This window comes from Lynx rufus, unplaced genomic scaffold (assembly GCF_022079265.1).
Source record: "Lynx rufus isolate CCGP_SWC_20201006 ecotype Redwood Valley unplaced genomic scaffold, mLynRuf1.p SCAF_1, whole genome shotgun sequence".
NCBI lineage: Eukaryota > Metazoa > Chordata > Mammalia > Carnivora > Felidae > Lynx > Lynx rufus.
The window spans coordinates 164,497,469-164,525,308 of record NW_025814823.1 but is presented as its reverse complement, the minus strand read 5'-3'; the positions used below and the strand labels follow the sequence as shown (position 1 = coordinate 164,525,308).

The 27,840-nt window shown below is 36.9% G+C and overlaps 1 pseudogene; it reads left to right on the top strand.

Annotated features, from left to right (window-relative positions):
- The first annotated feature begins 3,619 nt into the window (after window positions 1-3,619).
- Window positions 3,620-27,840, top strand: part of LOC124509951 (surfeit locus protein 2-like) — a 67,531-nt pseudogene continuing 43,310 nt past the window's right edge.

Genomic DNA, 27,840 nt, shown 5'->3' with positions numbered 1-27,840 from the left:
GGGCTTTTAAACTGGAAGAAAATGGATGATGTTTATTTGACTCCATGTGCATTTGTTACTAGATTTTCATTGGAGTGCTGCTGTTTTTTCCATGGACAAATATTATTTTACCATTACCTCTTCCCCCAAAGATAGAAGATTAACAAGACTATTCTTGTTACTTTAAAAGCTTTTTAACAATTTCAGAATTTCTTTTTTTTAATGATTATATAATTTTGAGAGACAGAAAAAGAGACAGAGCATGAACAAAGGAGGTTACAGAGAGAGATAGAGAGGGAGACACAGAATCCGAAGTAGGCTCCAGGCTCTGGGCTATCAGCACAGAGCCTGACACAGGGCTCGAACTCACAAGCGATGAGATCATAACTTGAGCTGAAGTTGGATGCTGAACTGACTGAGCCACCCAGGTGCCCCCACAATTTCAGAAGTTCTTGTGATTGTGGATGAAAGAGGGTAAGGTGTGGAATACAGACAGACTTCTGCTCAGAGCTTCAAGCAACTATCTCAGAACTGTACTACAAATGGGTTGATCTATGTTTCACCCTCAAACCTTTCACTTAATGAATATCTGATGATCTCCAAGAGTTTGTTGTTTTGTTTTGTTTCATTTTTTGTCTTTTTTTGAGATAAGGAGAAAACTATTCATTTCACAGTTGAGGAATAATTGATTCCCAAAGGGCTTGCTCTATCCACAATGAAAAAAACATTTTAAGAATCATTTCTGTTATCTAATACAAAGACTAAGAATATAAAGTCCTTGGTTCCATTTAAAACTCTACTGATAAACTTTTGGGTAAATTACTCTGTACCTAAAATTTGTATTTAAAGACTTCCAAACTAGGGCATTAAAAGCTAAAAATGAATATCCTGCATATAGCAAACACTGAGCTTTAAAAAAATGTATTAAAGCATGATTTCAAATTACTTGTGTAATTAATAAATGATCAGTAAATACTTGTTTAGCTGCATTTTTGTGGATGCAGGGGGCTTTGAAATATAATGAATAGTATTTTTAAAAAATAATGCATAGTCCCTGACTTCACAAATTTTACAATTTATATGGCAAAGCCAAGTTTTCAGTGGTTTCATTCTTATTTCCAGAATCATTTATAGATTGACTGCAAACAATTTTATAACAATCTATAGCCAGCCATCCCTTATACTTGGTGAACACAAACTTACCACAAGGGGCTGGATGACTTCTAAGGAATCTCAGCATAACTTGGCATATTTCTTGAGAAAGATGATATTAGGCAGATAGTTCCCTTTTTCACATCTGTATCCCTCAAACTCTTTTAAGCTCTTACATAGAAACTGTATTGGTTAACTAAAAGCTATAAGAAAACTATTACTCTAATTGTAATATAAAACCTGGAAATATTTCTTATCACTAAAGTCAGTCAATGTATCCCCCAACTCATGAATCTATCTTGAGTCTCCTGAGACCACTGTGGTGTACTTTATTGCCAGGAATGAAAATAACACACTAGTGATGCCTGGCCCCCATCAGTTCCTCAGCCACATTACATTTCCAGCTATGTTTATAAGCATCAACACTTTTTCATCTGAGGACTCCTTTCATATTTACTGTAAAAAACAAAGCATATATATATATATATATATATATATATATATATATATATGTATAAAATCATTCCCAAAGCAACTACTACAAAGAGACACCATTAAATTCTACCTTCTAGAACTCATTCGTGAAATTTGGCTCTGTATCTGACTAGTGGGTAGAATTTTGAATTCCCTATTATTACAACCGGTGGCAAATTAGAAACTAACTCCACCTAAAAAGAGGGGGGGGAGCAAATATCTGTCTGATGTCTTAAACTTTTTCTCCTGAGAAAAATCATTTAGGTGTGGGTCATTTAAAAAATGTAAAAAGGAATAATTAGAAAGAAAATTGGAGGTGTTAGGAAAATACTTAGGTGAATATAACATTTTCCAAGAGCATTTTTTTTTTCCCCAAGAGCATTTATATAAGACTGGAAGGAGTGCCAGATAAGTAGCCTTTGTTTTTCGCAACTTCTTCATTATCAATCACCAAATCTTATAAAGTCCCTATGTATCTAAGTAACCTAAGCCATGAGATAGAACATGATACATAAGATATAATAGGAAATGTAAGAATTTATACATCTCAATGAAGGGATTATATTCCCTGTGAAGAAGAGACTGATAGAGTGTGGGAAAGGTGCCTTCACAGAGGAGTCTTATGGTCTTGATGAAGAAAGGAAATTTCTATCAGGTTTAACAGTAGCTGCAAAGAAGAATGCTACTTGATTGGATATTCTCTTTAAACAAAAGCTGAACCACAAGACAGACATCTCATTCACTCTCATTATTTCAAAGGCCATCTATATTTTGAGGTTCAAAGTTCTATTTTTACACCAATTCATCATCTGAGCTTCATAAAATATCTAATAAGGTCTACTAGACATCCCCAAAAGAATATCAAAAGGCAACTCACACACAGAGGCTCTAAAGACTGAACGTTATGTATTTTACTATTGACCCATTCTTACTCATTTAGGCAGTCAATCAGTCACCCAACCATTTATCCAATATTTATTCAGTAGCCACGATGTGTTTGGCATTGTTCTAGAAGTCAGGGATACAACAGAGAACAAAACTCTCACAAATACTTTCTCGCAAGGAGTTTACATGGTAGTGGCAATGTAAAAAGTCAGAAAAAATAAAATATAACACGTATTTTTAAGTTCTAACAACAAATAGAGCAGGAAATGGGAGGGATTTGTAGATAAGGGAGCTGCCTCATAGAATGTGATCCTCCTTCTGTGTTTTTTTATCTCAGAGAATGTCACTAACACACACTCAACTGCCAATCCAAAGACAAAGGTTGATTCGTGAAGTTAGTAATTATGCTATGTCCATAATAACCCTCCAATTCATTCAATTATTTTCTTCCCAGTGCTATCACATGAGGTCAACCTGACATTGTCTCTTACCAAAATAATTACAACAGATCTCTATAAGGTCTCCCTAGCTGTTGTACAGCTTCAATCCATTTTTCAAATTGTAGCCAGAGAGCTATTACTAACGTATAATCTTTACAGCCGCTTGGTTTCCACATTGATAAAATCCAAAAGAGCTTTTCCTGTCTTGCCCCTTCTCCATCACCATCCCTCTCTATTTCACATTGTACTCTCAAGCCATGGATTGAATTACTGAATCCTTTGACTCCTTCATACTTTTCACTTGTTTCTACATGTGCCATTTCCTTTCTCTGGAAAGGAATATTTCTCATTCTCTCCCTCCCTCGGCCTCTCCCTCCCTCTTTTATTTTCAACCAGATAGATTCAACTAACTTCTCAGTTTAGACATCACCTTTTGCAGGAAGTTACCACTGAGACCCCCTTGGAACAAATTCCTAGGACCTCCCATAGCACACTGTGCATATACATATCAGAAACCTTACAACATTATATTGAAAACCAATCACTAATGTGGCAGTATGACACTGTGATGTTAACTTGTATTTTCTTCTCCCTCTCTTCTATTCAAATAGGGAATTGGTGCTGTAAATGTTGCCTTATGGAGAGGTGCAACAGAAAAAATAGTCCATAAATCTTTCTGCTTCCAAAGGATGGAGAGGATTTTTAGACATAGGCAAAATGACGAGGTTTACAACATGAAAGAAAGCCAATTTCCTTGCTTTGAGAAAGAATGTATGAGAACAGCAGTCTGTGGGTCCAGGAGCAATGGGAACCTGCCCTTGACTCCCAGAGCTGAGACCAGTGGGGAGAATGCCTGTGTGGTGCATCAGTGCAGATGGACCCAACAGCAGTTTATAAGAAAAGATGTCCCAGCCTCCAAAGTCACATGTGAGAAGTAGATTGCCACTAGACATGAAGCAGCTGTGTGAACCAGGGTGGTGGGTAACACAGTGATATTCTGGAGCACTGGGGACTGATTCCATACCTTTGCAGCATGTGAGAGTTCATGTTCTTGGCATAATCGAGGGGGAGAGATCCTCAAAAAAATGAAGGGTAAGTATAGGAGACATGCCTAGCTCCCAGTCAATATCTATCTGCTCTTCCACCTTATTAAGAACCACCAATTTTCTTCAGAGTATCAATATACCTAACAGTAACAACAACAACAACAAAAAAGCAAACAAACTGTGATTTCCAGCCTTCCTCATAACTAAGAGTGGTAAATAAGATGTAAACCTAAGGCTTTACAGGAACATCCTGGAAAGCGCTGGAAAATGTGCCAACTTAGTTGACATACATACTTTGCCCTTGGCTATTCCTCAAATTCATGCCTTTAAGTTAAATCATGACATTGAAGACTGTCTTTGTCACTGTATTTCCCAAAGCTCTGGATTTCCCAAAGCACCCAAAATAAAAAGGTAGCATTTAGGTCACATGTTCCTAAAGAGCGAGGACCTACCTATTATCTGTATTAGGTACACTGGGTACACAGAGCCTGATGTCATTTTTTAAATTACCTCTAAAGCATTAAAAAACAAAAAGTGAGAATTTTGAAAAAGTATTCTGAATCATCTTTTATTCTAATAGCATGGGGACTTTCCCTTAGCTCTCAGTGTAATGAGCCCCTAAAATTGTCTGCCCATGCCAGTATAAACCAGGACAGGTTAGTTTATGCAAGAGTAGTAACCAGCCTTTAAGTCTCAGGGATTTATCACTAAAAAAAAAAAAAAAAAAAAAAAAAAAAAACCTTTTTCCTAGTTCATGCCATGTCTACAGCCAGCCCAGGTGGTCTTCCAGAGCTGCTCTTCCTCCTAAGGTTGGCTCAGTATCCCAGGCTGCTTTAATCTTTGGCACATTCATGTCAACACATGCCTCTATGGTCACAATGGCAGGAAAACAGAGTTCTGAAAAATATCGTATCGACCATCAAATGTTCTGACAGACAGTGACACATAGATATCGCTGCTACCACAATGCATTCTAGAACTAGTCACATAGGTCTGCTTAGTCATAGGGATGTGAGGAAAGATACTCCTCCCATGTTTCCAAAAGAAGAGAAATGAACATTAGTGATCATGCCAAATCTCCACCATACATAAGCAGTTTTTAGAAGAAACATTCTCATATCCCTAAAGACAAAGGTCCTGAAACATTTTGTATTTAAAATCTCTCTATACTTTAAAAACATATGGAGGGTGCTAAGAGGTTTTGTGGATGTTTATTTTATCTACCAATATTTATCATATCTGAAATTAAAGCTAAGAAATTTAAAAAATATTTACTAATTTATTTTAGGAGAATAGTAACATATCCATCATACACTAACATAAATAATATTTTTAGTAAAAATAACTGGATTTCTAAATGAAATTAAAAAATAGAGGAGTGGCACTCTATTATATTTTTTGGAAATCTCTTTAGTATCTCTACTAAATAGAAGACATCTATATTCAAAAATCTGCATTCAATCTGTTGTGATATCACACTTTATGTAGCCTCTGGAAAAATTTTATTATGTATCCATGGGAGAATAAAACTGGTAAAGGCAAATAACACCTCAGTATTACTATGAAGATAGTTTTGACTTCACAGAACAGTGAAAGGGTCTCACAACACCACTAGACACTTTAAGAAATGCTGCCTTAAGATGGCTAATGTCATTGCTCAATGGCATTGCAAACTATACAAAGGTAAAATGCTTGCTGCCTCTAATGTCTTCTATTTTGCTTTACTTTTGCTCTGAAAACTTTTATTGGGTCAACTCATTGTGCTCTGATTGAAAAGTATTCAGTGCCTCAATCAGGGGATAAACTTGCCTGCTGGTTTTCCCAGAAACGATCTGTGAAGGATGTCTCCATTATCTTAAATAATAGTACTGTTTTCTTCTTCTGGTGTGCCTTTTCAACTTTCTCAGTGAATCCATCTGTCATTTTCTGATCAGCAGCTGAATAGGCACATTTGCTTTCACGTCCTCTTAAATCCACTTTCTCTATCCGTCAGGACCCTAAATCTTATAGTATGAGGGTCGTTATCCTTAGCACACTCTTTCCTTCTACCTGTGGGGCTTATTATCTTACTCTTTCTTGAAGAGCCCTTTGGTTGAAACCCCTTTATCAATAGGACTCATGGATTGTCTAAAATGGTACGAAGATACTCCTTTCCATTTGCCTTCTAATTAAAATATTCAAATAAACAGTCACTGAATAGCTACCACATATAAAAGACTCCTAGTACATATAGAAGATTTCTACATTTATTCAAATAAAAAAACTATAGATTCTTAATAGTGATTTAAAAGTTACCAAAACAAACAATATGTTGGAGTAGAAAATAAGACATAAAATATTAGAGGACAAAAATATAAATGTTTTGGGTCCCTTCCCCTCTTTTGAATCTCAGTTTGCATATCTGTAAAACAGGACTAAGAGAGAAGTTTCAGAGGTCTGAGAATTGTTTTTTCAGTCAGTCAGGCCAGACAGTATATACCCCCGCCTTATTCTCCCTCGGCTTCCAGAAAGCTGAAGGGTCGTGGGTGCCCTGGGGCCAATTACTTGGTGCTAGTGGGACAAAGTGGGACGCCCCCTCAGATATAGGTTTCTGACCCAGGACTTCAGGGTCACCTCTCCTTTCCCTCAACCCCCATAGAACATTCTTGGAACCCCTGGGACAGTGCTGGGAGGGCACACACAGAAACCCACCAAGAGTGGGGATCCTGGCTCAGGTATAGGGAGGGTATTGGGAGATGGCATTCTTCTATCCGGAGTGAAACTCAAGAGGCTAGAGATGCAGGGACACCCCCTTTCACACTCTCTGCAGGTGGTTGTTCTCTGCCATTTTGCCCCTGCTCAGAGATCCCCTGGCCTCTTTGTCTCTGCACCCATCTTTGTCATTGTCTTTGGGGCCCAAACCCCTGATGTCATGTCTGATGCCAGCAGGGAGTCAGTAGCAGGCCTGCATCTTGGGCCACTGAGCTGCCCCAAGGGAGATGTTCTTGGCGTGGAGTCTATGCTGTCTTGAAGTGACTAACACTGTAGGTCAGGATGCTACCCTGCATATGCCCACACTGCCAGGAAGCCCTCCAAGTAGATGATGTCCTACAAGTTGAAGTGCCTCAGTGTTCAGCAACTTCCCCTCCCACAGTAGGAACTACATCTCTGGAGATCTGAACTCAAATCCCACTCTGCCACTCCTGGGCCTGTGGTCTGCACAAGCCCCTTAACTCTCTAAGCCACAGAACATGCTATAATACTCAGCATGTAGTAAGTGCTCAACACATGTTACTTCAGTTTTATTAGTATTATTATTACTATTTTTATATTTCCACTTATTAACTATATGACCTTCATCAAATAACTGTTCTAAGCCCCATTTTCCTCAGAATGAAGATAATTGCACCTGTTCTCCCAGTAAAGATGTGAGAATTAAACAGCAAGGCAATCCATAATGGTTAGCTCCTTTTACTTCCATTCCTACTTAGCAGCCATGTGGCTTCCACATGTTACCTTGCTTTTCTGGGCCTCAGTTTCCTCATCTGCAAAATTGGGAAATAGTATCTACTTTCTTGGGGAGCCTGGTTGGCTCAGTTGGTTAAGTGTCTGACTTTGGCCCAGGTCATGATCCGCGCTTTGTGGGTTTGAACCCTACATCAGGCTCTGTGCTGACATCTCAGAGCTCAGAGCCTAGAGCCTGCTTCAGATTCCATGTCTGCCTCTCTCTTTCTGCCACTCCCCTGCTTGCATTCTGTCTGCCTCCCAAAAATAAATAAATATTTTTTAAAAATAGTATCTACTTTCCTAGAACTGTGAGCATTCAGTGAGATTATTTTTGACATATAGAACCTATCGAACATGTTACCTTATTAGTATTATTATTTCTGTTGGTATTATAAGCCCTCCTTACCAGCTGTGTGACCCTGAACAAGTTCCTTAGGCTCTCTGAGTCTCAGTTTCCTCATGGGGTAAGATGGGAAAAATCAATCCTTCTACTAGTTTTGCTGTGAAGAAGAAGCATCTACATCAGTACTTTGTTCTCACCAGCTCTGTTTCTTGGCTCTGTGATACAGGCAAGTCCCTTCCCCTCTATTTACCTCAGTCTTCTCAACTGCCCTGTGAATCTAGCAATCTCCACCTTATCCAAAGTTGTGGGATAAGGAGGAAATACTCCCACAAGCCTGATTAGGAATGGCATGGATGATGTTGGGGCCTTGGTAACTCCTGGGGCTCACCAGGGAGGAGGAATTTGCATCTCTCTGTGTAGAGCTTCAGAAGGCTTGCACAATAATCCTGGACTGGCTGCCCCACCCAGAAATCCTGCAGCAGCAACACAAGCTGCTTCATGGGGGGGGGGGGGCAGGGGCAGAGTGGCGGCAGCTTACTCTGCAACTGTGGGGACATCAATCCCAGAGAGCAACCCACACTCAACCTCGCCTAAAAGACTCAGAACTCACTGGAAGGAAATATATGACCCAGTTCTCCTCTAAAAACCCTTCTATTGCCTACTCAGGGAATATCCAGAGCTCTTGGACCACATGGAAGGATAGGATGGGAACTCAAGCAGCTGGACTTTAAATCATGCTCCTTCATTGATCAGCTCTATGAAGGAACAGGTTTTTGTCTTGGCTTTACTATCAATTAATTATTCCTTTAGACTTCATTCACCTCAACTAAAAGAAGAATATGCTGCCTTTTACACTCATTGACCTCTATCATTCTATGATACAAGTGAGGGTTTGATTAAGCCATCTATGTATTAGCAAATCTCTTGATGTATGTTCTTTTTCATCATTTGTATTACATACCCTGTGGAAATACTACAAATATTAATGTTTATTTCACTGTCAATTATCACCTGAAATTCAGAACAAATTCTAGACCAACATGATTACATGGGTCCCTGAGAGAAAGAGCAAAGTGACCAAGGCATCCAACAAAACAAAAACAAAAACAACAACAACAAAAGCTAATTACTTTTACTCCTTACAAGTGGTAGAATTTGTTGGTTAGAAACTTCCTCTGGAACTTTCTGATGTAATCTGAAACCAGCCCCCATACATGGAGGATAGAGAGAGACTGATGAGGCAGATGACTCCAGATTGGTAGATGGCAGGTTTAATAATCAAGGGAACAGACATAAGAGGCTTGTCTTGGGCAGCCTCAAAACAGGTAGATTACACTCACCAGCCAACTCTTAGAAGTTTATATAGAGGCCCTAACTGGGTTTAGTCTCATACTCAGTCAAGATAGCCTCAACACATTCCTATCTCAAATCTAAATATCCTTAGAGTAGCTTCTGGGAACACAGAAAGCAAACAGAACACACATTCCAAGGACAGGGGAGGGGGTGGGGAGCCTCCAATTGCTCAGATCCAGCTCAGGGGTCAACTGCCAGTTATATCTTCTTGATGACCTCCTCCAACAGAAGTAAATTGAATAGTTAAATTGTTAGTAAAATGTTTAAAATATTAATAACCACATAAGATATGATTGATACCTGAGAATCTAAGGTTCTCTCATTACTCTCTCCAAATACCATGAGAGAGAGTTGCACATGACGGAGGAAAAGCTTGAATTTTGAAATGCATGAATGTTGAGTCTCTTATCTCAAATTTTGAGTTTCGTCCAAACTAGTTCTATTACTGAATTATTAAAAAATTCAGTTGAAGAGGAGGAAAAATTTTGACAATGGAAACCTAAAAATCTAAGATTCAGCTTGTATCCCTAGTTTTACTACTAAAGAGTCTAAGAGAACCCCTTTAGCATTAGAGGTAAGGAAAACAAACATGAAAGAAACTAATCAAATAATTCAGTAGATCATGGTCTTTGGAATCAGAGACACAAATTTGACTCACACTTCTGTCACTCATAAGTCAAGTTATTATATAGACAATAACTAGTCATGTTATTCAACCTTGCTAAGCATCAGTATCCTCAACTGCTCGGAATTGTCCTCATCTGTATGAGTGAAATGACAAAGTGCTTGTACCTAGCATACTGTAGGAATCCAACGTAATTGCTGGACAACATCTTTCTCTTGACCAAATTATAAGCTTGATAGGGATTTGAGGTCTAAATTACATGAATAGGCAATTTAAAAATACCCAAACTTTCTGGAACATATACTTTGGCATATTCATTTTCAGGTGATTCACTGTAATCACTGTAGAGAAACCTGTATCATTCAAATAAGGAGACTTTTTTTTAAGTTGATTTATTTTGAGGGTGGGGGCGGTGGCAGAGAGAGGAGAAGAGAGAGAATCCCAAGATGTGCTGACAGCGCAAAGCCTGATGCTGGGCTTGATCTCCCTGTGAGATCATGACCTGAGCCAAAATCAAGAGTTAAACACTTGAGGCCCCTGGGTGGCTCAGTCGGTTAAGCATCTGACTTTGGCTAAGGTCATGATCTCGCTGTCCAGGAGTTCAAGCCCTGTATCAGGCTCTATGCTGACAACTCAGAGCCTGGAGCCTGTTTCAGATTCTGTCTCCCTCTCTCTCTCTGCCCCTACCCTGCTCATGCTCTGTCTCTGAGAAATGAATAAACCTTTAAAAAAATTAAAAAGAGTTAGATGCTTAACTAAGCCCACCAGCTGCCCCAAATAAAGGGGCATCTAAGAAGAGAATCAAAGCCCTGACTTTCACTTTGCTTACTGAACTGGTTTGACATAAAGGAAAGGGGACCTTGAAACACTTTTTTTTTTTTGAGAGAGAGAGAGTGTGCACGCAGAAGGCAGAGGGAGAGAGACTCCTCACCCACCACCAAGCCTGATGCAGAGCTTGATCTCGTGACTCTAAGATCATGACCTGAGCCAAAATCAGGAGTAGGATACTTAACCAGTCGAGCTTCCCAGGTGCCCTGAAACACTCTTTTATTATAGTATTAATCACAAGATTTAGAAATATGATTCTTAAAAGACACAGTTAATATAAACTGAATATAATTTTTAATCAGCTTTACAAATTAAGTTCTTGAGAAAAAAAGTCATAGCTAAATGCCTGAAATATTAATACCAATAGTGGTAGTAGTAGTAGTAAGAAGAAGAAGAAGAAGAAGAAGAAGAAGAAGAAGAAGAAGAAGAATTTGCCTATCATGTCATTTACGATTTCAACAAAATAGTACTTTTCTATCTTAATTTCATGTTGGAGAAGCAAAGTGTACTGCTAATAACAACACAAGACTGGGTTAGGCATGCAAATTAGAATCCAGTGCCTTTTGAGTCCTTTTGAAAGGTAAAATGAATAAAGACTGACAGCTTTTATCAAAATGATTGAAAATGATTTGTGAAGGATTGAAGAAAAAAAGTACAATGATCTACTGTTTAATACAATGGCTCATATGGTCAAAGAGGGTAAGCGTGGATAAGGTAGATGTGACCAGAATGCATGTCTTTAACTGGGTTGCCAAAATGCATAAGGTGTATTTTTACATTAGAAACAACCTCATATATGAATGGAAAATAAATCCAGAGGAATGAACTCAGTATGTAGTTCAAGAAATAAATCTAACCTTTCAAATATGTGAAAACTTGAAGAAACCTGCACATGAAGAATGATAGGAAGTTCTCAAATAAAAAATAAAATAGATTTGAACATTCCCCCATTCCTAAGTAAATGGAATAATCAATAAATCTTTACCAACCACCCGATAACAAACACACAGTTACAATAAAAATCCCCACTGTGATAATTCCCCTGAGTAAATATTTGTGTAATCAAAACTCTAACATATTTCTAAGTCTACATTTATAGATATAGAAATTATTCTGGTAATATCTCTATCCAGTATGCTATATAATTTATATGCTATTTTCAAGCTGTCCATATTTACATTTATAGGAGTAGAAATTGTTTTGTTAATATCTGTATCTGGTAAATATTACTATGTCATTTTCCAGTCTTAAATATATCCTACAAATGAGGCAATGCCCAGGAAAGCTTTACTGAACATATTACATTTTGCCCATGAAGGTGGCCCATCCCCCCCCAAAAAAAAAAGTCATTTGGGGCGTGGTGACAAGGTGTGATTGTGTTCGTTGTTTGACTTAAATCAAATCATTTCTGACACAGTTCAAATCCTTTAGGAACCTATCTATGGCCAATTCAAACAAATAAACACTCGAATAAGAAAAGTAGAATGAAGTCCTGCTGTCATACATTTCACTTAATAGTTGTTTTCCTGATGTATCCGAGAGGAGTATTTGAAAGGACAGTATGTATTTTCCTGTGATGTCAAAATGTCAATTCAAAATCCATCTGTTTTAGCAGAAAAATAATACTTTGTCATAAATGCGAGCTAACAGCCAGTCCTCTACCTGGAACCCAGAGGAGATTGAGAAAATCCTCTATTGTCCTAGCACAATGTTAGTTATTATTTATAAGGCCTTATAGAAAAAAAACAGTTGCCTGACATTCATATAGTTTTCTTAGGAGAAATGTTCCCTTTCCTCAGCAGTGTTTAAAACACACCCAGGCAGCCAAGGATATGGTTATTTACCTTGATACTGAATTATTTTTCTAAAGCTTGTCATTTTAAAGAAGAGATGCTAAATATTGATAAGGTTTGGTTAGTTCCACAGCTTCGACACAAAGAAGCCTAGCGAAAACCAGGGATAAAATAAAATGTTTCTCCCACTGTGCTGTAAATACATTTCATTCAAACCTGGTGTGAATGCCCTTCAAGTCTCAAGTCCTTAGAATTTTAAGACTGAGAGCATATCAAAGCTAAGATTGCCAAATTAGTACCAATTTAGTGCAATTTAAAATTGTGTGATTTTGTATAAGAGAATACAAGCTGAGACTCTTATTTGTCTAGTGACATGTATGGTTGTCTCAGTGGTCTTTACTGCTTCACTATTGATGGTATAGCAAACATCTTTCCAAAATATCATGTAGCTTTCTGTCTAACATGGGGAAAAAATACCTATAGAGGCCAATTGTTGGTTTGATGGGTGTTCATCTTTCAAAAAACAACCCACAAAATTTAAGAAGGTAGCCAAGGAGACCAACTTGCTGTTGATAAATAAAAGTGTGATATTCTAGCCATAACACCTTATATGAGATGCAAAACAGGTATAACCAATGATTCTTTTAAGAGCGTGTTTTGCCAATAAGCATAAACATAATATACACAAAAAAAGGATGGGACAGTAGAAGGTGGGGTAATGATTTCTTAAACTAGATGATATTCTTAAATTTATTTTGAGTATCTTGAAGGATTGGAGAAAATTTTGCTCCCATTCTCTTCCTGAGTTACAATAAAACACCTTTGGTTATAGTTCAGCATATCTGGAAAACTCAGACTCATCACTCTCTACATCTTCATGTAAAATGAGAGTATTGGATCATACCATTCACTCATTCACTTGCTCACACCTTGAATATTAATGAGTTCCATGCCAGGCCTGTGCTATATACTGGGATGTCAGCAAAAAGATAGGCATGGTCTCTGAACCACTCGAGTCCACATCCTGTAAGGGAAGTCCTACGTTATCCATGACAAAACAAAAACCTATTTCAGTTACGATAACTTCTATAAAGGAGCAACACAGAGTGATATGGAAGCCATTAACAAAGAAACGACCTGTGGTTGGAGGGGGGAAATCTTCTAAGCAGAGAGAATTATATCTGAAAAGGCCTGAAGTGGGAAAGTTCAGGTCAAGTTTAAAAAGCCAAAAAGAATGTGTGGTTGGAACAAGGAGAGTGATGGGGCCAACAGAACAAGATGGGGCTATGGAGCTGGCAAGGAGCAAGATCTCATGGGTCTCTCAGGCTTCATAAAGGATGTGAGGCTTTATGCAGAAAACAACGAAAAGTGTTCAAAGCCTATAAGAAGAGAGATGACATGACTTGATTATCCCTGAAGCTGATTTCTACTCTGAATTTCAATAGGAATATATTTGTTTCTACTAATTAAAATTGAAATAAGTAGGGCTGGCATTATTATTATCATTGTGTTACTATAGATGTTATGAATTGACATAGGCACAGAACTCAAGTTAATAAATTGTAACTTAATTATTATATTGTTAAACTTAATTTAACTCATTTAGCCTTGATTCCTCAATTCCCAGTGATTAGATGATAACTCAGTCTTTGCAATTCAAGTTAAGCAGAATCACTTCTACTCTAAACTTTGATCTCTGTTACTACCACTCAGCCAAGTGCAGTCATTCCTTAGGATTCTTTCTCCACTTCCATCCATTCTGACTTTCCTTTCTTCATTTTCTTGAGGTAATCTAAGTTCTCAAAGGACATTTGTATTGTTGGGCATCTGGCCCGGTACTCTTCACTGTGTTGTGTATAAGTCATTCCATCTAGTCTCCTTCATAAGATGATTATTTTCTTTTTTTTTAATGTTTTTTCAATATTTATTTATTTTTTGAGAGACAGAGAGACAGAGCATGAGCAGGGGAGGGGCAGAGAGAGAGGGAGACACAGAATCAGAAGCGGGCTCCAGGCTCTGAGCCATCAGCCCAGAGCCCGACGCGGGGCTCGAACTCACGGACTGTGAGATCATGACCTGACCCGAAGTCAGACACTTAACCAACTGAGCCATCCAGGTGCCCCAGATGCTGATTATTTTCTACTGATGGTCTCCATCCTACCTTTTCAATTCCCTCCCCAAACCTAATGAAGTACAATCTGCATTTTAACAAAATGGGTCCCCATGCCGTGTCTATACAAAGTTTGAGAAACCCCACGTCTAAAGTATTTTTCTGTTGATTTCTTTTCAAAAAAAAAAAAAAGAAAAAGAATGGAACATTTTATTAAAGATGAAGATGTAACCAATGTAGCAATTAAGAGCTCCTTTCTGAAAATAAAAGGTAACTTTACGGTTATTTGCATAGCATTCAAGGCTGATGTATGTAGTTACCTAACAAGGTACACTAATGTTGCTAATGAGCCAAGCACAATATATGAGTGAGTCCAAACTGTCCATTCTTAATCTATTCTTTCCATGCTGACATGAATTATATCAAGTCCACTGGCAAAACAGACTTTAGAGTTTTACTTGGTAGATTACTCATTAGTACTCACTCTATCTGTTCTAAGCTATCTTGCCGTAGCCCGAAATAAATTTGGGATCTTTACATATTTTTCCGAGGGAATTCCCCCAAGGTTTCGTGTGTGTGTGTGTGTGTGTGTGTGTGTGTGGTGTGTGAGCGGTGTAGTTGCAAAGCTAACTAAAAACTGAATAGTGTCAACTGATACGAAAACAACATCAAATAAATGTTGTTTTCAAGTCTTTTTATTTTTTAAAGCTTATTTACTTATTTTGAGGGGGTGCAGTGAGAGGGGAAGAGAAAGAGAATCCCAAGCAGGCTCCGCACTGACAGGGCAGAGCCTGATGCAAGGCTTGAACTCACAAACTGCAAGATCATGACCCGAGCTGAAATAAAGAGCTGGACACTTAACCAACTAAGACACTCAGGTGTCCCTTGTTTTCAAGTCTTCTAAAAATTTCATTAGGACAGCTCACACATTAAATAAAGTCATATTGATGAATATGTCATATTTGAACATAATCATAGTTTCAGTTGCTCCAACAAAATTCTGAAACCATGTGTGGCATGTTTTTCAGTAGTCATTATAAAATCTTACTGTGATCATTTCTCATCATGAATACTCCCTTATGCACCAATGTAAGACCATGTCTCCATTACTAAAGTGAAAGCTGGAGTTAAGCAATTATTCAGTAATTTCTAGTGCCAGGTAAGGCCTTGGCCCTCCTGGATGCTTACAAATGTTTATTGATAAAAACTGTATTATAAAGCCACCCCTATTTGCTATGAATTACCTACATTGCCTTTTTAGAATTGTGAGTGTTCTCTAAATAACTCCATGCTCCACTTGTATTCTTCAACCTTGGCATGTATGTCTATCTTGAATAAGTTCTTCCAAAATGCCCTGGAATACCAAATTTTGAAGACTTAGCCATTCCTCTTTTAGCCTTCTAATTTTGCCTATTGAAATGATAGAATATTGATGAATTGTGAAGACTGAACCCCAAAATTCATTCTAAATTATTCTCAGGCAGAAGGAATGACTCATTCCAGACCATCTGTAATCTCTTTGCTCTTCTGGCCCACAGCACATAATGGTGAGGCAGCTGGTTGGGCTGGAAATAAAATAGATGGCACTTCTACCACCATCACCACCCCTTTCATGAAGTTTACTGATCTAGAAAGAATTACAGAAATAATAATCTACTGGCTATTTATGGTTTAGTGTGTTTCAAGTCGTGTGCTAGGTACTTTTCATTTGTTATCTCACTTAATCTTAAAAACATCCTATGAGGCAGGTGCTATTATCATCACTATTCACCTTTTACAAGTGAAGAAACTAGGTGTTAAAGTCAAATAGCTAGTAAGCATTATAAATAGGATTCAAGTCCAAGTTGTCCTGTTCCAAAGACCTCCTCTCCTGTAAGATTTTCATTACCATGATGTTCACCTAATATAGTTGCCTGACTTAAGCCATCCCATCCAAAGGAGAATACCACTGTTCAGGTGAATATAATTAACTTTTATATTCTTAAAATAGAAACCTACAAACACATATATACTCACAAATACAGGCTTGATATGGAGCTGTTTCTGGGTCATAAGTGAATACATGAAGTGACACACACCTGGTACAAACCTATAAAATGTAAATGAAATGACTATCACTATGCTATTTCTACTAAGTAATACCCAATCTCACAGACATCAACACAAATAGCCAAATGTACATAAGAATGAGAATTTGTATTTTCTAAATACGGCATACATGTGCATTCCAATTTGCACATATAAATGAACCTACGTATATGGACCTCCACTGGCAAGAAGCACAAAGGACCACTTTTACTTAAGAAAATCCTGAGAACCGGGGCGCCTGGGTGGCGCAGTCGGTTAAGCGTCCGACTTCAGCCAGGTCACGATCTCGCGGTCCGTGAGTTCGAGCCCCGCGTCGGGCTCTGGGCTGATGGCTCAGAGCCTGGAGCCTGTTTCCGACTCTGTGTCTCCCTCTCTCTCTGCCCCTCCCCCGTTCATGCTCTGTTTCTCTCTGTCCCAAAAATAAATAAACGTTGAAAAAAAAAAAATTTTAAAAGAAAATCCTGAGAACCTGCTGAATTCGGAAGTCCACTTCAGGAATTTGTTCATTTCATGTGCATGGACATCATTACAGGCTGAAAGCTTATTAAGTATAATCAAGAAGGTCCTTTTGGAATTATCTTCCTTAGCCTACTTCCAAGGGAAATCATTTGTAGGTTTCTTCAGGGCAATGGTTATCAACCAAGTGCTCAGGCTCATTTTCAAATGTTCCAAACCAAATTTACTGTAATAATGATAACTGCTCTTTCAGTATCCTGATCTTTTTAACTGCTATACATCTTTTCATCTATTTCCATTTCCCTTAGGTAGAGTGCAGACTAAGAAATCATCAGACCCATTTTTCAATACTATACATCATCAGAAACAATTTTGATAATCATATTATTAGTGTGCATAACCCCATCCTTCAGAACTCTACTAAAAGAGTCACCTAAATGTCCTGCTCTTGTTCAGATACTCTATTTATATCTACAAATGTCAAAAATTCTAAATGAAGTGTATGAGCCTTGATTGATAAAGACATATGGTTCTCTTTCCTAGCCAAGTAAAAAATAGTTAATAAAATCCTAGCACCTGCCTAAAATTGATTTTTAAATTCTTCAAAATTGTTCTTTAGTTAATTCAGGTGACACACATTTCTATCCCAGTTCAGGAATAGTTTTTTAATGCATGATTATTTGGGAGAGAATATTAGATTTATTACCTTTGCTAATGAACACTTAGATAAAAGAGGTATTCTCAAGATAAGTATTCTCATGACATGAACTCTGATTACCATATATTAATTTTCATTTCAAGTCTGAATTATATAAAGAGTGAACCCAGTGGCTTTTACATATAGAAAATGGGACCTCTCCAAAGTACACTCTGCTATAATTCTCAAGTGTCCCCTGTCACATTTGTAATGTTGCATATCAGTAGTACCAGAATTCATCATCATGAATGCACTTCCAAAAGTTTAAAGAAGCAGTGGATAAACCTTAAAGACACAGAGTTTAACCTCACACTTTAAAATAATGTGTTAGCCCTGTTTCAGAGGGACTGAGGGGACTGACTCCAAGAATGGCCAGTGAATTGGTTGAGATGCCCCTTCCCCTATGCTCTACACCCAAGAGAGTCCCTTACTTATGTGCTCCTTTTTCACAGCAGCATTTATCACGGAGTCACTAAGAAAATGCAACTCCTTAGTAACAGCAGGGTGCATCTGCATCTCCAATATTTGAGACAATGCCGCAACTTTTCAGTACCAAACAGTGCCACCAGGGCCACGGAACTCACATTCCCTGCAGGATATGCCCTTGTCCTGGGGAATCTTAGGGTGATGAATATATCATGAAACCAATGTAACTAGAATTTTAAGAAAACAATGATTTTATCTTCTCCCTGGAATTGAGCAAGGGAAAAAATTAATGGCCTCATGAAATCTAAGAACTAGAAGTGACTTATGAGGCCAATATCCCCCGGATACCAAAACCAGATAAAAACACCACAAAAAAGGAGAAGTACAGGTCAATATCTCTCATGAATATAAAAAATCCTCAACAAAAAATCAGCAAACTGAATGCAACAATATATTTTTTAAAAAATCATACACCACAATCAAGTGAAATTTACAGGATGCAAGGGCAGTTTAACATTCACAAAACAATCAACATGATACGTCACATCAATAAAAGAAAGGATAAAAACCACATAGTCATTTCAATAGATGTAGAAAAAAAGCATTTGACAAAGTATAGCATCCATTCATGATAAAAACCCTCTGTAAAGTAGGTGTAGAGGGAACATACCTCAACATAATAAAAGCCTTATATCAATATATAAGCCATAGCCAACATTATACTGAATGGTGAAAAACTGAGAACTTTTACCCTAAGGTCAGGAACAAGACAAGGATGTCCACTGTCACCACTTTTATTCAACATAGTACAAGAATTCCTAGCCACAGCATTTAGACAATGTAAGTAAATAAAAGGCATTCAAACTAGTAAGGAAGAAGTAAAACTTTCACTACTTGCAGATGATATGATACTATAAATAGAAAACCCTGAGGACTCCACCAAAAAACTAGTACACTGATAAATGAATTCAGTAAAGTCATAGGATAAAAAAATCAATGTATAAAAATCTGTGGCATTCCTATACACTAATAATGAAGCAGCAGAAAGTGAAAGTAATAAAACGATCCCATTTACAATTGCACCAAAAAGAATAAAATATCTAGGAATAAACTTAACCAAAGAAGTGAAAGACCTGCATTCCAAAAACTACAAAACACTGATGAATAAAATTCAAGATGGCACAAAGAAATGGAAAGATATTCCATGCTCGTGGATTGGAAGAATACTGTTAAAATGTCTATACTATCCAAAGCAACCTACACATTTAATGCAATTCCTGTCAAAATACTGCCAGCATTTTTCACAGAAGTAGAACAAACAATCCTAAAATTTGTATGAAACTACAAAAGACCCAAAATAGTCAAAGCAATCTTGAAAAAGAAAAACAAAACTGGAGGTATCACAATTCCACAATTCAAGTTACATTACAAGGTGATATTACAAGGTGGTAGTAATTAAAACACTATGGTAATGGCATAAAAATAAACAGATCAATGGAATAGAAGAGAAAACCCAGAAATAAAACCACAATTATATGGTCAATTAATCTTTAATAAAGGAGAAATGAATACACAATACAAAAAAGTCTCTTCGACAAATAGTGCTGAAAAACTGGACAGCCAAATGCAAATGAATGAAACTGGACCACTTTCTTTTACCACACACAAAAAATAAACTCAAAATGGATTAAAGACCTGAATGTGAGACCTGAAACCATAAAAATCCCAGAAGAGAGCACAGGTAGTCATCTCTGATATCGGCTCTAGCAACAGTTTGCTAGATATGTCTCCTGAGGCAAGAGAAATAAAAGCAAAAATAGAATATTTTGACAACATCAAAATAAAAAGCTTTTGCACAGTGAAGGGAACCATCAACAGAACTAAAAGGCAACCATGTAATGGGAGAAGACATCTGAAAATGACATATCTGATAAAGGGTTAGTATCCAAAATATACAAAGAACTGATACAACTTAACACCCAAAAACCAAATAATCCATTTAAAAATGGCAGAACACATGAACAGACATTTCTCCAAAGAAGACATACAGATGGCCAACAGATACATGCAAAGATGCTCAACATCACTCATCATGAGGGAAATGCAAATCAAAACTACAATACCAGGTATTTACCCAAAAAATGCAAAAATTCTAATTCAAAGAGACACATGCATCCCTATGTTTATTGCAGCATTATTCACAATAGCCAAACTATGGAAGTAGTTCAAGTATCCATCCACAGAGAAGTGGATAAAGAAGAGCAGGATAGGGGCGCCTGGGTGGTGCAGCGGTTAAGCGTCCGACTTCAGCCAGGTCACGATCTCGCGGTCCGTGAGTTCGAGCCCCGCGTCAGGCTTTGGACTGATGGCTCAGAGCCTGGAGCCTGTTTCCGATTCTGTGTCTCCCTCTCTCTCCGCCCCTCCCCCGTTCATGCTCTGTCTCTCTCTGTCCCAAAAATAAATAAACGTTGAAAAAAAAATTTAAAAAAGAAGAGCAGTATATATATACAATGGAATATTATTCAGCCATAAAAAAGAATAAATCTTGCCATTTGCAACAACATGGAAAGAGCTAGAGAGTATAATGCTGTTAAGTCAGAGAAAGACAAATATGATATGATTTCACTCACATGTGAAATTTAAGAAACAAAACAAATGAGCAAAGGAAAAAGACAGAGAGAGAGAGACAATCCAAGAAACAGACGCTTAACTATAGAGAACAAACTGATGGTTACCAGAGGGGAGTTGGGTGGGAGGATGGGGGAAATAGGAGATGAGAATTAAAGAGTACACTTACCATGATGAAAAATAAAATGCTAAAAAAAAAGCATTTTGAACCGTCCCTTGAACCATCATATATTGTGATATGTCAGGATATTTTAGTGTCCTAGTAGACATAGGAAATATCAATTTATGGTACAACATTTGCTAAAACAGAAAAAGGGATCATCTACATGATTAATTACCCTGTTTATACTTCCAATATTTTTTTATTCTGTGTATTTATTAAAAGCATTTCTTCAAATAGCTACTTGTTTTAGTGAAAAATAAACTTAGCATTAAACATTTTAACTCTTCAATTGTAACAAAGCATGCGATCAGAAAAATTCACAAAGTCTAGAGCACAGTGAATTACCACAAAGGAAACATACCAATGTAAGCAATGCTTAATTAAGAAAGAGTATCCTACAAGTTCCTCACTTCATGTCCCCTCCCAGTAACTACCTCCTCCCTTCTCTCCAAAGGTAATTAGTTTTAAAATATGTCTATAAATGCTTTATAATCCTACCTTCAAAAGATAGATCCCAATTCTCTTCCCCTTGATGTGAACTAAAGTAAATGACTTGCTTCTAACAAATGGAATAGAGTTGAATTGGCAGTGTGTGCTTTGGGAAATAGATTATAGAAGGCATCATGCTTCCTCCTTACAAAGACTCTTAAATCACTCACTCAGGAGGAAGCCAACTGCCATGTCATTTGAACACTTAAACAGCGCAACGGAGAGTCCCATATGGGGAAGAATGAAGGGACTGTTAGTAAAGTCAATAAGGAACAAAGGTATCTTAACAAATGCATGTGACTGAGCCATTTTTTAAGTTTATTTATTTTGATAGAGAGACAGATATATAGAGAGATAGTGCGAGCAGGGGTGGGGCAGAAAGAAAGGAAGAGAGAGAATCCCAAGCAGGCTCCACACACTCAGCACAGAGCATGAAGTGGGGCTCGATCTCATGAACCATGAGATCATGACCTGAGCCGAGATCAAGAGTCTGACGCTTAACCTACTGAGACACCCAGATGCCCCATGAGTGAGCCATTTTGGGGTGTGTAGACCAGTGCCAGTCAAGTATTCAGATTACCAAAACTCTGGCATTTAGACTGACACTTCATGAGAGTTCTTAAGCCAAAACCACCCAAACTGCTCCAGAATTCTTGACTCACATACAGTATGAGATAATAAATGTTTATTATTGTTTAAGGCTCTAAGTTTTAAGGTATTTTGTTTGCAGCAATACAAAAAATTAACCACTCTCTTTACTACTAATACCATAGTTTAGCTTAGCATGTTTTTAATCTTCTAGTAGTAGAATCATTATTATTTATTATTCTGTATTCAGTTTATTTCACTCAACATTATGTTTGTTAAATTCATTCATATTGTCATGTGTAGCTATGATTCATTTCTTTTCATTGTTGTATAATGTTCCAATGTATGAATGTACCACAATTTCTTTATCCTTTCTAGAAATGATGTTTGGTCTGTATTTAATTTTTTACTTCTATAAGTAATATTTCTATAAACATTCTTGTACATGTCTTTTGCTGCACAAGCAAGCATATTTTTATTAAATGTATACCTAAAAGTAAAATGCCAGGTCATACAATTTGCAAATAGTCAAATTTATTCCTCTGTAACAATATATTTCCAAAGTAGTTGGAGAAATTTACACTTCCATTAACTGTAAATGAGAATTTCTATTGCTATATATCCTTGACAACAATTGGTATAATCAGGGATAACATTTCATTACTTTTTCTAACTTAAAACTGATCTAATAAAGACATATGCAGACTGTAAGGAGATATATGCAACTCAGATATCTGACAAAGGAATTGTATCATGAGCATATAAAGAATTCCTTTAGATCAGTGTAGGAATATAAATGAAAACAACTCAATTTTTTAAATGGGCAAAAGACTTGAAAAGGCATTTTAAAAAAAAGCGTATCAAATAACCAGAGACAATATGGAAAAATGCTTAACATCAATAGTATCAGGAGGGGAATGCAAATTCAAATCACAATGATACACCTACCTATAAATACACAGCCACCAGATATGCTAAAATTCAAAAGACTGATAAGACACTTTGGCAAGAATGTGGAAAAACTAGAATTCTTACACATTGTCAGTGAGTGTGAGGTGGTACAACTTTGAAAAATTGCTTATCAATCTATTTGAAGGTAAAACACATACTTACCTTAGGTATTCTATACCTATATGTTTACAATATAGAAATAAAAACATGTCCATGAGAAATATATATTCATATTCTTTTTCATTGCAGATTTATTTATAATTGTCCAAAACTTAAAAAAAAATAATTCCAAATTTACATTGCAAGAGAGATGATAAATAAATTGTAGCTTATTTATTTAGTGAAATATTACTCAACCATCAAAATGGCCATATGACAAATATTAAGAATCTACTATGTGTTACATATTGGGATATAAATATAAGAAGCAGTTTCAACAAGTTTTGCATATTTTATCTTGAAGGATTTAGAACTTCGGAAATATTTTATTTCCATTCTTCCAAAGCCACACTACCCTAACCTCTTAAAAGAGAAACAAAAATAATACAAATTCATCAAACAGAAAACAATAGTTTATGTCTTTTAATAAATTTTGAGGGTTGCCTGGGTGGCTCAATCGGTTAAACGTCTAGCTTCAGCTTAGGTCATGATCTCGTGGTCCATGGATTCAAGCCCTGCATCCAGCTCCATGCTGACAGCTCGGAGCCTGGAGCCTGCTTCAGATTCTGTGTCTCCCTCTCTCTCTGCACCACCCCCACTCATGCTCTGTCTCTCCCTCCCTTTTTCTCCCTCTCTCAAAAATAAATAAATATTAAAAAAACATCTGTCATCATTCCAAAGAGTGTTCCCAAAACAAGAAGAGAAATATTACATAAACCTTTTTTTTTAAATAATGTATTTATTTGTTTACATAATAATTTAATCTTTCTGGATTTAAAGAAATAATGTCATGTTTTAAACACACTTTGGAATCTATGTAATTAATGGTGTCCATGCAAGTTTTTATTCTAATGACAGGTTGAAAGGATCCCCAAATCTGGACTTTGCCTACAGTTATCATTTCTGATATTTTAATAAATAGGACCCAATAAGGTACTAGTAAATTATAACATAAAAAATACATGGTATATAATAAAGCCTTCTTATGATGCTTTCCCACACATATATTCCTGTTTCAAAGGCACAAGACAAGTCCAACAGACTCCAGTCATGTTTAACATCTTAGCAAACAGGAAAGGCAAAATAGCTTAAGTCCAAAATGCATTAGCCCACTACTTCTTACATAAAAACACAGATATCCAGAAAAAAATAATAAATTAGCATGACTGTGAACTCTAGGACTTCAAGACACATGATTTGGGCAGACTCTATCTCTGCTCTGTAAATATTACTTCACCAAAACAAGAACAAGGATCCATATTTAACAGAAGAACAGATAATTAATTAATCATTATTGGAATTTATTCTCAGTGTGATGGGAGGCCATTAGTGTTTCTGACAAAATTTGACTAATGCTTTTAAAATATAACTCTGTTTATAGTGAGTAGAGTAGAAGAAAGAAGTGGGAGTTGGAGCCTCAAGTTAAGTAGGATGTTATTATAGAAATGAGGTGCTGGTAGCTTTATGAGAGGAAGAGTAGTGGAGAGAGGAGAAGACAGGAGACATAATGAATATTGAGCCAAACAAATTTGAAGTGGGAGGAAAAGCAAGCACTCAAGGATGACTTCAAAATGTTTATGCCCAGCAACTGGGTGAAATTTTACTGGTAGGAAAGAGTAGAAGTGAAAACAGTGGACAGGGAATGGAAATCGAGAGTGTGATTTAAGACATGCTACGTTGTAAGGGCCTATTAGACATCCAAGTAGAGGTGTTGCGCACACAAACTCAACAAATTAATTACATATATATATATATATATGTATATATATATACATATATATATATGTATATATACATACATATATATATATATATATATATACATACACACACACATATACATACATATGTATATATACATCCAGAGAGAGAAAGAAGGGGAGGGAACTGGTCTAATTGGTGATTATACATTATGTAAAATAATATATATAATAGAGTCACTGCTGTCTGATTAAATTCAAAGACCCAGGACAATGGAGGATCGACTAGAAATTGAGTGTAGCGTGCAGATTCCTTTTAGTGAATCATATCTCCTCCATTTGGGGCCAGGCATTTGGGGTAGTATTGAACCCTAACTGAAATTCCTTGGCTTAAGCAAATCAGAAAGAAATTCCATCTGCTTGGCTACACACTGATTTCAGTTTGGGTCAAGTCTAATTTGGGCTGTGAGAAAATATGAGCTTCTAGGAAAACGTTTTTCCTGATCTCCCATGAAAGCTATCAGAAAAGAGGTGGTCTTTAGAGGAAATCCTGAGTTAAGATGAAGCTGTCCTTGTAGAAGGTAAAGTACACAAATGGAAAGAAACTACTTGGGGCACTCTCTGATCAACTATCAGTTGAAGCCAGCCTATCTGTGAACTTCTAATTTAAGAAAACCAATAAGCATCTTAACTCAGGCAAATGTTTTGGCTGTTTCTATTGATTTTAATAAGCATCTGAGACCAAAAATGGAAGTAAAGGTAAAAAGGAAGCACTGAAGGGAGGGAGAAAAGGACAGAAAAAATTCTTTAGTCTGAGAAGTACAAAAGAAAAATGAACCAGAGAAATTTATTCGTTCACTCCCTAAAAGGAGCTTTTACAGCGATTTTCTTGCAAAATCTACAAATATTACCAGATTTAGAGTAATATTGAACCGTCAGAGATGTGGTCCTCTCAGGTGGTTAAGATACCTGCCAAAAAGGACCTTACTCCTCTCCGTTTTACAAACTGAAATTGACCCCAGAGAAAGCTGGATGCTGGATCAATGTTACATTACCCTACTGCTATCAGGTACCACACTGTTAGAAAGAAAATACTCTTGCTCCTGAAAATTTGCGTCCTCAAGGCACTCTGAAAAGAGTCATCAAGGAACCCTGATGCTTCTGAGAACCCCATAGCCCACTTGAGGGAAGATTTGTCACCACAGTGTTCTTAAATCTCAATGGATAAGATCGGGATTTTATGGTCTATGTGTGACATGGGGGCGGTGCTTAGGGCATTGTACTCAGCTGTTACTTTGAAGAGATCAATAACAATACCATTTAAAGTATTTTTAAAATCCAGTTTCACCCAAAACATAACAACTGACATTTTCTATTGCCTGAATTTTCAAGAAATACTCTGAACAAAATGAAACCACTTCAATTAGCATGGCATTAATTCTGCTTTGCAGGAACAGGGAAGGGGATGCAGGGCTCTTTTCCCCTTGGTTCTCTATGCTATTCACCTGGACTTGGCCTGAGTGCTTGGCAGATGCAGGGGGAGTAATTGAGGATTATGTTTATCCTTTCTGTTGACATCTGGAAAAAACCCCAGGCAAAAGTCAGCAGCCGTTAATTCAAATAAGTATAGTTCCTTTGACAATGCAATTGAACATCTTTCTTTTTTAAAGATGTAAAGCCTCTTTCTAATCCATCATGTTTTTACCACATCTAAGCTTTGCCACATAACTTACATGTTGGGAAGCTGTTCAAATAACAATGTAAGTACTTCCTGCATTTCTAATAAAGATGTAGTCATAAAAGAATAATATGTTTCAACAGCCCAATTTTGGTAGCTTCATACATACCAGAAACACCTGCCAACTACCTCTACAGACACCTTGCTTCCTAACATTGTATAGTTTAAATATTCATATGAATTATTCATGAAGTATTCCTAATTGATATTTGTTATTCAGATGAACTGCAAAGCTATGGTTCTTCCCATCCTTAAATAGCATGTAGTCAGGCTTATATGAGATTAGAAACAAATTTAAATATTTTATTTATTTATTCATTCATTCATTCATTTATTGTTATTTAGTTTGTTAGTTTTGGCAAGCAATGTTCACTTGTGTTTGTGACTGGCAACTTACAATTTCTGTCTCCTAAAAAGGTGAAAAAGATGCTAGCCACCAAGACTGTCATAACATATTCAAAGTGCTTTTGACAAAGTTCTTGTATCTCAGCTGCCGGCTGTGTCAAAGAGCAGAGTATTCTGAAGAGAGAGAGAATATAAAATATAGATGAAATAATTACCACAGTAGCTACTTAATTGCATTTGAGTAGTTACACTCTGCTAGGACTATTCAAAACACTATTTTAAGTCATTATTCCTTTGTCTTAAGTGTTTATACTCCAGTCATTTTTAATGAAAATATCCTGTTTTTAATCTTCTAATGGGAGGGGTAGTCAAACACAAACCGCTTCTATGGTACCGACAGCATTTGCAAAACTTGCTCATATGCCTTCATTGCAATGTTTTAATGTAGGGCAAATGGCTGCAAGCTCTCAGCATGCTCAAGAAATCTCTGGTGACATAATTAAACATGCCATGACCAAGATTTCTTGAGAAACTCCAGACTGGTAAACCCAGTCCCACCAAAAAATATTAACTAGAGCACCATCACTAAATCCCAAATAACAACTGAGAAAAGCTACCCACGGCTCCCAGGAGCTTCACAGCTCAGTGTAAATGTTCACTCATCGTATATTACAAACACGTATACATTTTTTAAGTCATCTTGAAATGTTCCTAACTAGATATGCTGGCAAGTAACTTAATCAACCAGTTTTCTCTTCATTGTCATTTTGGCACAGGTGGTGTTTTAAAGTAGATTTTTTAAAAGGCGTCAACACCCAGTAGGCTATCAGTAGTACTCTATCGTACCACATCAAAGACATTTTTTCCATAAACAGAGAGGAAAATGCCTTGGAGGTAA